This window comes from Ictidomys tridecemlineatus, chromosome 3 (genome assembly GCF_052094955.1).
Source record: "Ictidomys tridecemlineatus isolate mIctTri1 chromosome 3, mIctTri1.hap1, whole genome shotgun sequence".
In the NCBI taxonomy this organism is placed as follows: Eukaryota; Metazoa; Chordata; class Mammalia; order Rodentia; family Sciuridae; genus Ictidomys; species Ictidomys tridecemlineatus.
The window spans coordinates 117248601-117265324 of NC_135479.1; positions in this window are offsets into that span (position 1 = coordinate 117248601).

Genomic DNA, 16724 nt, shown 5'->3' on the forward strand with positions numbered 1-16724 from the left:
CAACTCACCTGCCAATCTAGGTGGGAAATCAGTAATAATCTATACTATCTAATCACCATAACCACTCCCTGAAGGAAGTAGAGTAGTACTTCTACTTTACATAGAGGGACACTGAGGCCCAGAGAGGTGAGTTGAGCCCCACAAGATGCAGAGAAGGCCAGAGTAGAGCAGAGCCCAGGGCTGGGGCTGATGGACTCCTCAGTACTGCTCCAGCACATCGCACTGACCATAGATGCACCAGCGATGTCTTTCTTTGTTCTATGTGGCCTCTCTGGCCTCTGCTCTGATCATCCCACTCAATCTCTGCAGCTCCTTCCATGGACCAAACTCTGCTGTTCCATGACCTTTCCTTTGACAGGCCTGTGCTCATATTGGCCCTTTGCCAGAAGGGCAAAAGCATCTTCTTTATCCTTCCTGAAGAATTTCCTCACTTGCTCCATGTGGTGCTCAGTTTCACTTTAGCCTCTTTGAATCCTGATAACCTTTTATTTTTCCTCTGAGCACTATAAGGCTCAGTTTTTGCTTTTCAGTTTTTTGGGTATTGACCCTTCCCCCTGCACTACAATTACTTGTCTTAAAACTTCTTAAACTACCCAGTCTAAAAAGTGGGAGATACCTAATGGATATGCATTATATGAATGAGTGAGTCAATGATGTAGCAGGCAAATAAGCATACATCTTCAAATATTCTCAAACAACCTTGGAAGCTTGTGACAATGTGCAGAAATATTTGCCTTTGCCTGGATATTGTAGCAAATGACTTGCAGATTTTATCTGCATTTCATGAATGATTTAAAAAAATATTTCTAAAAGCACGATTCTTATTCCATTGTCTTTGGGTCTGATCTCATTAATGGATCATTCATTACTAGAAATGAATTTGCTCTCCCTTACAGGCACATGCCCTCCTGTAGACTGCAGGGATCAGGTGCTCATAGGAAATTTCCTCAATGTCACACAGGCTGAGAGGAAGGTCTGGCATCCCCTGGTGTCAGAGATGTAGCCGCTCTCCCATGTGGTTCAGAGTGCTCCTGCCCAGGGCTGCATCATATTCAGATGACTTGTTTCATACTCCTCCATATGATTAAAAGAGACTTGTCAAAAAAGGATATGACATAGCAGATAACATAAAATATGATTCCAGAACTTGCACAAAGTATGCATTTCAATTTTTTAAGGTTCTTACTTAAAAGATGTTTCATATAATTTGAGAAACCTTATGAAGTAGATTTTACCTGTTAAGAAGTCTTGAACAAGCTAAAAATGTAAAAATTAAATTTGGATTTTGAATCAAAGGAAACTGTTTTTATAAAATAATTCAGGAATGGGGGTGCGAGAAGTGGGGAGATATACCCCTCAAAGGGTATACACGTTATCTAGCATGAATAAATCTAGAGATCTCATATTTAACAGAAAGATCATAGGTTAAGAATATTGTGTTGCATATTTATAATTTGCCAAGAGAGTAGATTTTAGGTGCTCTTACTACAACAACAACAACAACAAAAACAAAGTACCTATGGAAAAAGATGAATATGTTAAATTTGCTCACTGTAGTAACCATTTCACTATGTAGATGTTCTATTAAAATATTTTACACTTAAATATATACAATAAAATTAAAGAAATAAATAATTTGAAAAATTATTTATTTTTTATTATTATTAAATTGTTATTAATTTAAAAATTATTATTTTTTATGCTTAAAATGTGTTTTTCCTTTTTTTTTGGCAGTACTTGGGATCGAACTCAGGGCCTTGCACATGTTAAACAAGCACTCTACCATCGCACTACATTTGCCAGCCTTTTTATTTTGAGACAGGGTCTCATTAAGTTACTCAGGCTGGCCTCCAGCTTATAATACTCCTGCCTCAGCCTCCCTATAGCTGGAATTAAAGGCATGTTGCCACTGTACCAAGCTATGTTTAAATTTGTTTTTAATTTAAAAAGAAGTTTTGTTTTTTTTTTTTTGCATAATGAGCTACCATTTATTTCCTGAAATTCTTAGTAACACCATGGGAAAATGAGTATGAAATGTGCCAGCAGGGAAATATAATGGGAATTTCCAGACTATTATCAAAGAGGAGTGTGTCAGAGGCTTGGATTTGGACCAGATGTTACTGAAATAATAACCGATGAATCTGAAATACATGGTGAGAAGGATTGTTCAGCAAGACCTCCCCAATGCCCAGAACTCAGTGGAGCTTGACATCAGAAAAGCCACCTTCTTTCAGGAAGAACAATGTGATGTGATAAAGACAGGACTCTGGAGTTAAATTTACCTGTGTTCAAAGTCCCGGTCTCAGTCACTTTCTCTAGATATGCTGTGATGGTTAATTTTATGTGTCCAGCTGACTGGGCTATGGGGTGCCCATCTATTTGTTTAAACAAAAATAATTTGTTTATTGGAGGGTGGGGAGTAGGATGTTTTTAGATGAAAGTAACTTTGAGTCTGTAAACTGAGTAAAGCAGTCTGTTCTCCCCAATGTGTGCCAGCCTCAATCTGCTGAAATTCACCACAGAACAAAGTGCTGATCAGGGGAAACTCTCTGTGTGACTATCTTTGAGCTGGGATATCAATCTTCTCCGGCCTGCAGACTCAGAGACTCAGACTCACACTGAAACTTACATCATTAGCTCTCTTAGGTCTCCAGCTTTGCCAACTGCAGACCTGGGGATTTCTTACCTCCATAATTACATGAGCCAATTCCTTATCATAAATATTTTTTTAATGAATATTTCTCTTTTCCCCGAGGAACCAAGGCTAAAAACATATGTCCTCTTGGATAAGTGAATTAACCTTTCATTTCCTGATTCACAAAGCATGAAATATTGCATACGGTTAGGGAAGACATTTGTGATGTGCTTGTCACACCCACAAGCAGTTGATACATCGTCTCTATTATTGTTCGTGTTCCCTTCAGGATTTATGTGGTACTTTCCAAAAAATTATTATTTTCTACTTAGTGTTTCAGGTAACACAGAAAAGAGTTTATAAATGGAAAATGAGTCAAAAGAAATGTAATATTCCTTAAAGGTGTGTTTGGTCTTCTTTTAAAATCACTAAAATGTATCTAAGACTTTAAATAAAAGTTAAAATGCACTGGGAGATTCGTGCTTTATGTTTGCTGTATTCCTCTATTAGATGCTTTAATCTTGAGGCATCCTGAATCTTCCTGGGGTTTCTGGTGTATCAAACTTTGCCAGCCCAGCCAAGGAGGAAGTAGGGCATGCCTCTCCACTGATGGACGACAAAGTGTTCCCTCTTGTTTACAGCACTCTATTAGGTCATGCCAATTTAAGGACTAAAAAAAAAAAAAAAAACCCATGGTGTGGGGACTAAAGGGCATTTTAATTTGGCTACACAGAACTTCATGTGCTGTTTGGGGCACAAATTTATTATGGCCCCAGTGAAAAGAACAAATGCTGACTGTGAGGGCAGATAGAACACTGTTTATTATATTATCCTGTTATTCCGCTCCCTCTCTGTAAAGCTGGAACAAATAATCCAAGCTGGATCAGAAATGACCTGGCTATTGATTCAACCCTGGAAACAAATCTTGAGGCTAGCAGTCACAGAACCCAAGTAAGAAATGGGGCCAGACCCGAGTCAAGTCGCGGAGCCGCGAATGTTGACCTTCATTTCCTATTTTTATACTATTTTCCTCCTTTCCGGGAAAACTTTTATTATATACCTGTTTGTTTTTTCTGTGTTCTCTGAACATATTCTTTCCCTATCAGGGTTAAAAATTATTTATATCCATGAATTAATAACTTACTATTTTACCCTTCCAGGTATGTGGTTTTTAAATAAAGATGGCAGTTATAGAGCATTGCCTTGCATAGGAATATATAGCCTATATGTTGTTTCAATTCCATCTCTACCAATTATTTCTTCAGTACTTAACTTTTTAAAATTTTTTATTTGTTCTTTTAGAAGTACATGACAATAAAGTGTATTTTGACATGTTATATGTCCACAGAGTATGAATTATTCTGATGACAATCCCATTCTTGTGGTTGTGGGTGATGTGGAGTCTCACTGGTGATGTTATTACATATGAACATGGGAAAATTATGTCTGATTTATTCTACCGTCTTTCCTATTCTCATAGTACTTAAACTTTCTGGGTCTCAGCTACTTATCTGTAAAATCAAGACAACAAAAATTACTTCCTAAATTCGGTGCCATAATAACATCTGTAACAAACGCTCTGATAGGACTTCCAGTTTCTGGTCTGGTGTGTACCAAGCGGTCACTCCGATCACTCCATTCTAACAACAAATAAACAGCTGAACAAAGCTTAAAATCAACAACTCCTCTTAGATCCATAAAAAAAAAGTAAGGTTACAAGGTAAATCACTGTCCCCTCCAAACTGAAGAAACCAATGAGCATATACAGAGAATCACAATTTGCCAGGTCAGCACCCATCAACCTCCATAGGAACCGTAACCAGGGTAGGGAAATTGCTGGAGGCTCAATGTGGACAACTTTGAGAATTAAAAAATTTAGGGAGGCCCAGTTTTGAGGGCCCTTTCACTATGGCTATCAATATAAGAAGGAAATTTAAATGTTATTACTAAGTCAAAGAAGCCAGACTAAAAAGCCGCCAACTATATGCTGTTCTGGAAAAATAAAAACTGTGGAGATGGTAAAAAGATCAGTGATTGCCAAGATTTAGTGGGAAAGGAGGAAAGGATGGGCAAAGAAGACGCTTTAGGGTAATGAAACTGCTCTGTATAATGCTATGATGGTGGATACCTGGCATTACACATTTGTGGAAACCCATGGAACATACAACGCCCAGGAAACCCTTATGTAAACTGTAAGGTGCTGACGTAGGCTCATGAGCTGTAGCAAATGTATCACCCTAGGATGGGATAACCATATTAGGAGAGGCTGTGTGTTATAATTGGAACTAAGAATGTCCCCCCAAAAGCTCATGTGCTAGGCCACATGAGTGGCAATGTACAGAAGTGAAAGATTGGATTATGGAAGCTGTAACCTCATCAGAGGATTAGTCTGTTTGATGAATGGACTACTGGGTGGTAACTAGGCAGGTGAGACATGGCTGAGGTGGATGGGCAAGTGGGTGTGTCCTTGAGGATTATATCTTGTCTCTGGCTCCTTGAGCTCTCTCTCTCTGTTTTTCCCAGTTGTCATGAGCTGAGTACCTTTACTCCACCATGACTTTCTGCCATGATATCCTGTCTCATTTCTGGCCCAGAGCAAAGAAATCTGCTGAGACCACAAGTCCAAAAGAGTAGTTCTTTTCAGGTATTTTGGTCACATTGATGAAAAACTTACTAACACATTGTGCATATGTAAGACAGAATATTTTGGAATATCTGTACCTTCTCAAATTTTCTGTAAACCTAAATAAAACTGCTCTAAAATAAAAAGACTATGTTTTTAAAATACTCCAGTGAACCTTGGATTGTTATAAACACTTCTCATATTTTTTTTATAATTAGATCATTGTCATTAAGTTTTCTGTTTCCCATGGTCCTCGGAGGATTATAATCTCCTTGAGAGCATGGATGTGCCTTGCTTAGCACTGGTTCCCCCAGACACTGGCCCTGGGTCAGGCAATTAGTAGAGACACAACAACACTTATTAAGAGGACAAATGTCTGAATGACAGACCATGGGGGCAATGGGTATTCTGAGATTCAATACCTGACCCATCGTATCATTCTTGTCTCTCTTCTCTGCCTGGACATATAAGAGAAGTACAATTATCTTCCTCGATTGACCAATAATAGACTCTTAGTGTATGTGAAGTTTTCATCTGTATAAATGTTATTTATGAAGTCCCTTATTGCCCTCCCAAAGTCAAAATTGGTGCTCAGAACTAGGCAGGAAAGATTATTTGAACTTAAAACTCCTACTTGAAGGGGCAAGCTAGCCAGGTACAGTGGCATATTGCCTGTGATCCTAGCTATTCAGAAGGCTGAGGCAGGAGGATCACAAGTTTGAGTTCAGAAACTTACCAAGAACCAGTCTCAAAATGAAAAAATACAAAGGGTAAAGAATGTAGTTCAGCGGCAGATTGCCCGTGAGTTCAATCCCCTGTAGAGAGAGAGAGACAGAGAGACAGAGAGAGACAGAGAGAGACTAGTAGTGTATTTTTAGTTACTATGGTTATGAATTTGAGCCAGGACAACCACTGGACATAGATGTTGTAATAGAACTACACCGATTATTCCTGCTTGGTGTCATTTTACATTAAACATCATTTCTATTATTATTGTTTTTTTAATGTAAGTACGTCAGATAGCAGGAAGAGCTACAATTTACCTGTATGAAATGGAAATGAACACCATCTGCCTCCCCTCATTATATGTACTGCTACATCCCAGGCTATAAAAGCTCTAGCTGTGGGACTCAGTCACCAGACCCTGAGTTCTGGTGTCTTCCTTTTGCCCTCCAGGTACATTTTTCACCCTCTGTACCCTGCTGTGGGCCCAGGGTCTGACCTTACATCCGGCTCAGAAGGATTCTCTCACCTCAGTTCAGAAGGTGGAAGGCACAGGCAGGAGAATGAAGGACAGCAGAGAATGGAGTTTGGGGAAATTCTTCTCCTGGCTCCTTCTCTGCTGAACCACCAGAGATGCCAGGCTTTCTTCATAAGGCTACCTTCTCTTGGTGTGGGAAACTCCTCTCCTGTCTTACGAGGCCTAGGTGAGCTCCCTGTGGCTACTCTCAGACCCAAGGCATTGTTCAGTCTTTTGCTGATTTCTGCAAACCCTGCCCCCTTTGTTAAATGCTCCTCAGACGAACCCCTTTCTCTCCTGTCAGGACCTGACCGACACGCAGAGAGTCCACGTCTAGTACTTTTGCAGCGCAATCTGGCCTTTGTGTTGCAGATCCTTAAAAATTAGCAAAGGCCAGAATGGAAACCATCTTCTATCCATTTCTCTGAATAATTCCCCCATGGCTGTGTGACATTTTTATAGCCCTAAATTATTCCCTGAATATTTACATCCTTTCAAGCCTCTCTGTGAGGTAGGTGATCATCAGTAATAGTGTCACATAGCCATTGGCTCAGGAGCAGCAGCACCACCACCACTTGGGACCCTGTGAAAGTGTGAAGGACTGCTGAACGCACCCCAGACGCAATGATTCTGCAGCTTCAGGAGTAAGCTAGCAATCTGTCTTTCAAGGAAATTCTAGTACACACTAAAGTCTGAAAACTATTTATTATATATTCATTTTGCTGTAAGGAGCCTCCTCCTCTATTACCCAGTCCCCACCCCAATGCTGAGTAATCTTTTCTCTTTCATTGCCCCTAAATGACCAGGGGCCTGTTCAAATTCCCAGTGCCCAGGTCCCACAGTGGACCCTGAATCAGAATCTCTGGGGCAGCATCTAAAAATTGAAAACCTTTGATTACTGCATCAGCTCGAGATAGTGAGAAGTTACACCTGGATAGGAATCTAGGAATCTGGAGGTAGACTGTGCACCTCCTGGAGGAAGCGGGTCTGAGGGAAGCAGGGCTGCCTTTGGACCTCACATTGGAAGGTTGTGCATTTGGAACAGGGAGAGAGGGGTTTCTGCTGTATATAGCTGGATCATGTTTGTGGCAAATTTGGATGCAGATAAGGATGGATATTTGAACTGTCTTTTGAGGTGCTTTCTCACCCGAATGTGCCTCACTTTCTGTCTTACCCCATCCCCCTCCATACTGGGGATTGAATCAGGGGCACGCTATCTCTAAGCTATATCCATAGACCTTTGATTTATTTATTTGATGTAAGAAAGGGACTTGATGAGTTGCCCTGGCTGGTCTCAAACTTGCCTCAGCCTCCTGAGTCACTGGGACTACAGGAGGGTGCTGCCACACCCGCCATCCGTGGTCATATTTGATCACACAGTCTTGGTGTCCTGCTGAAGTCAGCTATCAGCTGACAGAATGTGGATATTTGGGAAGATAAAAAGAAAGAAGCAGAAAGAATATAAACAAAGGGAGAGGAAGTATATTGGGTTCTTGGATTTTCTGTACTGAGCTCTCTGAGGGCAGACTGTCTTCTTTTTTTGATATTGGGTATCCAGGAGATTCCTGATTGCACCCTGACAGTTAAACTCCCTCTTTACTGAACAAGTCTGCTTTCGGCAAGAGCCAACCTACAAAGAGACAAACTACATCGTGACTAAAATAACAGTGAAAAGATAGTACTTATGGGCTTTTCTTTCCCATTTAAAAAGTATTAAATAATAATACACTGCCATTATCAAAAATTTAAATATTTCAGAGAGGACCAAAAGTAGGGAAAAAGATTTTCTTTCCCAGGACTCTGTTCCCTTTCCCCACAGATAACTAGATAACAGTTTCTTAAATAACCGTTAGTAATTTTCCTGTGTACTTAAAGTGTCTGTTAGTACCAATAAAAGAACAGAAAGCAGATCTTGTTATCATGCACCTGGAGGGATACATTTGATAGCACTTGTAATACTGCCCTTCTCTGTCTTTGTTTTTAATGATCTTTCAGGCAGGCCGATGAGTGCTATTATTTCCATTTGATTTAATGTATGATACATGGAGGTTTAAGGTCAGGTCTTAGTTCTCATTGAAGTTCATCAAATAAGTCGTTATGGGAAAGTTCCTGCTGCATTTGCTTTAACATAATTGAAGACATTATTTATTAAGTGACATGTAGGAATTTTCTTTTAGAATTCAGTGCTAAAGAAAGACCGTCACTCCTGAGAAACTCGAAGATGGGAATGGGAAAAAAAAAAAACAAGGACAGAAATGAATTACAGTGGATGGGGTAGACAGAGAAGATGGGAGGAGAGGGGAGGGAGGATAGTAGAGGATAGGAAAGGTAGCAGAATACAACAGTCACTAATAGGGCATTATGTAAAAATGTGGATGTGTAACCGATGTGATTCTGCAATCTGCATTTGGGGTAAAAATGGGAGTTCATAACCCACTTGAATCTAATGTATGAAATATGATATGTCAAGAGCTTTGCAATGTTTTGAACAACCAATAAAAAAAAGAAAATAAAAAAAAAGAAAAATAAAAAGGGGTGGGGATGTGACTCAGTGTTAAGTGCCCCTAGTTCTATCTCTAGTGACAATAAATAAATAAATTAAATTAAATATCACTTGGAAATTATTATTATTTACTTGATGCTTGTTTAGATTTATTACTCTTGTTTTTTTTCTTTTAAAATTGTTTATTTGTTGAGATATAACTTACTATGATGAGTGTATAACATGGTGGTTTTTAGTATATTCACAAAGTTGTACAATGATCACCACTACTACTCTTCTTCGACTTTTTTTAGACATTGATAGACCTTTATTTTATTCACTTATTTATATGCAGTGCTGAGAATCTAACCCAGAACCTGACACATGCTAGGTATGCGCTCTACCACTGAGCCACAATCTCAGCCCACCACTACCTAGTTCTATAACATTTCATCACTCCCCACCGAAAATCCTGTATCTACTATCTGTCAATCCCCATTACTCCCTCCTCCTCCTTCCCCTTAGCACCCACTAATATGCCTTCTGAATCTATGGACTTGTGATTGTGGACATTTCATATAAAAAGAATTATACAATGTTAAAAAAAAAAAGAAACTAGAAGATGTCTTCTGAAATACAGGATAGATCAGTGGTGATATTTTTGCTTCTTTTTAAAAATTTATTTTTTGTAATTGTAGTTGGACACAATACCTTCACTTTATTTATTTTTATGTGGGGCTGAGGATGGAACCCAGGGCCTCATACTTTTGAGGCAGGCAATCTACCGCTGAGCCATAACCCCAGCCCCATATTTTTGCTTCTTTTTAATTGAACCCAGTGACACTTTAACACTGAGCTACATCCCCAGCTCTTTGAATCTTCTTTTTTTGAGACAGGGTGTCACTAAATTGCTTAGGTCCCCACTAAATTGCTGAGGCTGGCCTAAAACTTGCAGTCCTCCTGACTCAGCCTCCCTAGTTGCTGGGATTACAGGCGTGCACCATAGTATCCAGCTTGTTTGTTTGCTTTTACTTTACTCTTTGACTGGCAAGTGCTTAGATCCAAACCAGAAGTCTCTCCATAGAAGCTGATTTCTTCAGTTGACAGTTTTTTGTTCTTTCTCTTGGCTACGAGCTGCTGTTTTTATGTCACACCTTCATTGTATATTTTAATTATAAGCTGTTTTAAGCATTTCTGTGGTGTAAGGAAGAGATTTTGATAAATGTAACTTTAAAAATAGGGGAAGCAAGGCACTGATGAAGACTTTACCTAAATGTACTGAGATATTTGCTGGCAAATCTGGAACTGGGATTAGTTTGCCAAATTTTAGTTCATGCAGTTGCCTGTATTCCATGTGAGCTGAGTGCCATGAGTTTCTCTCTTAGTCATGGACCATATTGTATCTATTGTTTAAAGCATGGCAGTCTCACAAACGGCCCTGCTGAATATTGTTTGAATTGGACATGTGCTTCAGCTTCTAAAGGCCATCTAGCCCTACATTACTCATTGTTTCCAAAGGCAGTTTCTTCATATCTAGCATTGTGCACTGCTGGGTGCCTGCACACACAATAAAAAGATGAAGGTCCTATATTTCCTGCTGCACTAAATGGTCCTTTAAAATGCGGAACACTGTTTTTCTGTCAGTCTTTCTCCAAATAGGTAAAAATATCTATTTTGAATAAAAACATGTTTAAAAAAAAAAAGACAAAACACTAGAGCAGCTAGTGATGAGTAATGTTTTAATAAAGATGAGTCATGTTTTAACAAAGGGTCAACAGGAGTTCTGTTTGAGAATTCACTTTTCTTTCAGGTCCTCATGAGGATTTTAAATTTTAAATTTTCTCTACTTAAAAAAACCAACAAATTTAATTTATTCTGCGTTGAAACATCACATTCACTTTTTATAGTAAGTATCAGAAAGCTGTTGAGAAATCTTTTCTTACCTTTTTTTTTTTTTAATTCCAGAGAAAACAGCAGTGTAGGATGTGACTAATGGCATCGACTCTTAAGCGCGCCCTCTAGAGGCAAAAGCTTTGAATTTCAAACCTCTATTGTAGTCTGGGATTTCCTTTTTTCTTTCTTTCTTTTCTTTCTTTTTTTTTTTTTTTTTTTTTTTTTTTTTTGTTCTTTTGTGGTGATGGGGATTGAACCCAGGGCTTTGTACATTCGAGGCAAGCACCCTACCAGCTGAGATGAATCCCCAGCCTGGGATTTCATTGTTTGGCCAAATGAGATTTTTCAATGCATTAGTAGAAAGAAAGTATTTGTGGGAAAATTTCCAGAGATTTTATCTTAATGAAATAAAAAAAAATCAAATATATTATAAACATAATATAGCATCAGGCATAATTTTTTTTTTATTTCATGAAAAGAAAACTTTGGTTGTGGCAACTAAAGAACAAGACAACTAGTTTTTTGCCAAAGACTACAGAGTGCTTATTTGGTAAGAGGCACCACATCAGGCACAGGGATCACCTGTGATACTGTGATACTGACATAATACCTCATTCAAGGATCCTGTTTTTTTCCTGGTGCAGTGATGCACACCTGTAATCTCAGTGACTGAGGAGACTGAGTCAGGAGATTCCAAGTTGAGGCTAGCCTCAGCAACTTAGTGAGAACCTATCTTAAAATAAAAAATACAAAGGGATGCAGGTGTAGAAGAACAGTGGAAGAACACATCTGAGTTCAATCCCTAGTAAAAAAAAAAATCCTAGTTTTATGAGGAGTCAGATCCATCAACAGATATACCATACTATGTGTTGAGTGCAATGTAAAACCTAAATCATCCTGGCTCCAGAAAGAAGAGAAAACATGGGCTGAGGTTGTAGCTCAGCAGTAGAGTACTCGCTTAGCAGGTGTGAGGCACTGGTTCGATCCTCAGCACCACATAAAACTAAATAAAATAAAGGTTTTAAAAAATTATAAAAGAAAAAAGAAGAGAAAAACATGGTTCGTATGTGGAATGCAGGCAGAACCATGGTAATAAGCTCCACATTGGCAGGCTAGAGAAGAGCACCATACGCAGGGGTGGCCCACAGAGGGCGTTGCAGAGCAACAGCTCTCCACCATTTTAATATTAGGACTTCACAGTCATGAAAATTATTGAGGACCCCTTCTCAAGAGCTTTTGATTATATAAACCTTTTATTTATGTTTTCATGTTAGAAATAAAAACAGAAATATAAAACATGGTTATTTGTTTATTTAAATACATATTACCTTAATTTCTATTTTATGGGGAAAATAATTTTCTTGAATATGAATTAATGAGAAGTGTGGTGGTGGTGAACATCCACACGAGTCTTTTTACTGTACACAGTAGGAGACAGCTGGATTCTCCTATCTGCTCCTGCACTTGACACTGCGTGTCTGTCACTGCTGAAGACTCCACTGTATGCTCATGAAAGAAAGATGGTGACAAGACAAATAATTCCATTAGTAATATGAAAGCAGTTTCGAGTTAGTGAATTCCCAAACCACACTTAAGGAACTACCGCACAGCCGCAGTGTCATGAGGGACAGCTGTGTGTGTCATATCAAGTGACCTAAACCTTGCCAGTAGACTGAAAGATTTCAGGCTTAGAATTATATGATTCGGGGCTGGGGTTGTATCTCAGTGGTAGAGCATTTGCCTAGGCACTGGGTTCTATCTCTAGCACCCCAAAACAAAACAAGACACAAATAAATTTTAAAAAAGAAATAAATAGTTAGGTTTGAGTTTTAATTCATTGAGTATGCAGTTGTGGAGTGAATGAAATTGAGGGACATGAGATGAAGGAAGAGAAGAAAAGCAGTTAGTTATTGCAATTATTGGGGCAAAGAGTGATGAGGGACTCAACAAGAGTAGTGGGTGATGGAAAGAAGAGAATAGATTCAGAAAACAGGAATTAAGTTATGGGACTTTGCGATTAGAGGTTGGAGAACCGGAGGAGATAAAGGCAATTGTAAAATGAAATTGATCAAATTATATGCAGGCAGGAATATGTTACAAGGAGTCCCACTATATAATTATGATACACCATTTTAAAAAAATGCATCTGCCAGGTGCTGTGGCATACACCTGTAATCCCAGCGGCTCAGGAGACGGCGGGGAGAGGGGGATTGTGAGTTCAAAGCCAGTTTCAGCATTTAGGGAGGCTCTAAGCAACTCAGCAAGGCCATATCTCTAAGTAAATAATACAAAAAAAAGGTCTGGGGATGTGGCTCCATGGTTAAGTGCCCCTGGGTTCAATCCCTGGTACAAAAAAAAAAAAAAAAAAGGAACTCTGTCATAATTTTAACTTGGGTAACTGGGGAGAAGGTGGACAATCAAATGCTACAGGTACAACATCACTGCCAGCAGCAGGGAGAGGGTAGTGCACTTGGTTTGAGACTTGCTGCGCTGGTGGGGCTCCAGGATGCCCACAGGAAGCACAGGAGGCTGAACATATGAATCCGAAGAACTGTGACAGGGACAGACTTACCTTAAAACTTGAGTTTAAGGGTCCCTTATTTGTATAGACTTTTATCAAGGAATGGGAGAGACCCCCTTCATAGGTACTCAAGGTTAGTTCTTTTCTTGGGCTGGGAGAGTAGCTCTGTGGGAGGGTGCTTACCTAGTATGCATGAGGCACCAAAGATAGTCAGAAAAAAAAAAGATTATTGATTTTTAAAAATATACAAAGATCAGAATAGCTTTTACCTGCAGTGGGCTAATATTGATGACTCTCTCCATCTCAACGTTCCCTCTACCAGGACTCCTCACGTGGCGCCGGCTGAAGGCAGCTGCAGGTATTTTGGAGGGCCTATCAAGGGAAAATTGAGCTGGAGATATGTTTAGTTTTGATTTAGTAGAAAATATTTATGTGATTTGCAGCTGCTATACCTAAGTTATTGCTGGCTCAGCCAGTGAGGAGTCTCTGGGAAAACCCACATCCTATTCTCTACAGAAGGCAAGGCCGGATGTATTGTAGGATGAACTTCCTCTTTGGCATCCAGCACTGGAAGTTTGAAGGGGATGGAGGAACAAATAAGGTTAAAAATGTACGGGGCCAGAAAAAAATCTGTGGAAAACTCTCCATATCATCAGACATGTAAAAAATATAGCCAGGTACAGTGGCGCACACCTGTAATCCCAGCAATTTAGGAGGCTGAGGCAGGAGGATCACAAGTTCAAGACTAGCCTCAGCAACTTAGTGAGCGTAAGGTCCTTGCTTAGCATCTGAATGGCCATCTTAAGTGAGAGCCACCATTTTAAGAAAAAATTTCACTTTCCTGCCCAAGAGCCTTTCTGAGAAAGGCTCACCACTCCCTCATACCCACCCCACCCTTAACCACCTGCCTGAGGACCCCACCCTGCTCTAATCCCTGAACCTGCCCCATAAAAGTTCCGAACCCCAAGCCTGTGTTGCCTCTCTCTGTCTATGGAGAGATGGCCTTTATTTGTCAGCTCTGACAAACTCTCATGTCTGTCTCTGCCTGGTCTCCTTCTTTCATTTCTCTCTCGCCCGTCTCCCAGTTCCTCACTTTCCTTTCACTTGTACTGAAACCCAGGATCAGGTTCCCTGGTGTGCCCGCTCCACTCGCTCTTCGAGGGTCACTGAGCATCCCCGGCCTCTATCTGAATTCCATTGTGGGACCAGGCCCTCCATTCTGCAGAACGCCCTCTCTGCATCCACCACTGGACATTCCAGGTCAGGCCCCTGTGTCTGATCCTCTGGCATCCCCAGAGTTCCCATTTGGTCAGGGGCACCCCCAGCCACAGCTTTCACAGTTACAGCTGATCCCTACTGTCAACAGGGTTCAGGTTTTGAGAAAAACCACGGAGGGTGATGGGGAGTTGTTCCTGGTGAGCCCTCTCGGCCTTGGGTTAATCTCTACTGCTTCTGCTCCTACATAGTCCCGTCTGGGCACCCAAGTGCCTCTATGGGCCCTTCCCCCAATGCTTACCCAGTGGTGTTGACAACCCCCTGAGGGTAACCATCCGCTCACCTGAGTGATACTAGAGACTGGGTCCACCAGGCCACCAGCACGCTGGTTTCATTAAAGAGGTTCGTGGCATAGAAGTTAACTAGTGAGATCAAAACAAAATACACACAGACTCAGTTACCTTTTCCTATGACCAGGTCCGAGACGGCTCTCACCTCTCTGGCTCTCACCTCGAACCACCCGGTGGGGCAGCAAGGCTTACTCAGGGCTAGCAGGAGAGAGAGAGAGAGAGAGCACGCCAGGGAGTGGCCTTTTATTGGGGAACAAGAAATTCAGGGGAAAATTCCATCCAATGAAGGTCGAGGGGGGCAGCATTCCAAGGTCAGGGTCAGTGATGGGCCTCAAGGTCAGTGGTCAGTCACACCCCTACACGGACAGGCTCTCGCACCTGGAGAGGGTGGGGATAGCTCCGACACAGTTTGGCCAGAGCGCCTCACACCCAATCCGGGAGGTGCCCAATCACGTGTGAGAATGGCTTCCCACATCTGGGGGACACCCCACCTCTAAACTCACCTCATCATAGGAGGCTCCTCATCCATTCCCAGAGTCCTCTAGGCTGCCTCCTGGCTAATCTATGGTCTCTCTCACCCCAGACCTAAACCCCCCAATACTCATCTGTCTGTGCAATCAGACCTGGCCTCAATATCCTTTGGACTCTCAATAGCCACTCAACGGCACTCTAGATCACAATATTACCAGGGATCTTTTCAACTATTGTGTTCAGGAAAATGGAAAGAGACGTCATACATTCAGGCCTTCTTCTACGTTCTAAGCCCTCTCTGTGCAACTCTTGCTCTACCGCACAAGTCCTCTTAGCTCTTACCTCCCCTAGGCCTGCTTCCAAAGGGACAGAGATCCTACCCAGGACTCCTCCTCCTTCGACCCAGTGAAGGAGCCCCACCACACCACAATTCTCTTTTTAATGAAGCCTGGACAGCAACTCTCCCCTTGGCCCCTCCACCATTCTCTTCTCCTACCACATGCTCATGGGCTGCCACTGCCCAACCTGAATCTCTGTGTCCTCTATGCAAGGTGGCTGGGGTAGATGGTGCAATCTGGGTTCATGTGCATTTCTCTTTGTCAGATCTTTCACAGATAGAAAAGTGGCCTGGGTCCTATACTTCAAGCCCTACCACATAGATCAAAGAGTTTCAATATCTGACCCAATCATATGATTTGACCTTCCACCATGTCCATATGATCTTTTCTAACACCCTCCTGCCTGAGGAGCTCAGACGAGTTTGGGAAAAGCTAGAAATTATGCTGATGAGGTACATCAGACCTCCCCTGCCCATCCAATTGACAATGAAGCCGTTCCTAATGGGAACCCCAGTTGGGATTATAATTTGCCTGGAGGAGTAACTAGTAGAAACCAATTCATTACCCGCCTCATGGCAGGACTTAGAAAGGCTGCCCATAAGGCTATCAATTATCAAAGGCTCCAGGAAATCTTCCAAGATAAGAATGGAAACACTTCAGCATTTAGACCACCTGACCAAGGCTTTATGACAATATACTACTCTGGACGCTGAGACTCCAGAGGGGAGACAACTATTAATGTCCTATTTTTTTTTCTCCCAGAGTTTCCCTAATATTAAAGCCAAACTAAGGTGCCTCGAGAGGGGACCCCTAACTCCCCAAGCTGAGGTTCTGGGAGTGTCCTTTAAGGTGTATAACGAGAGAGACAAGAAGGCCCAGAAACAGAAGTATCCGATGCTCCCTCAAGCCATCCATCTGGCCTCAGCATCTGTCCCTTGTTCCACTGGCCCGTGGAA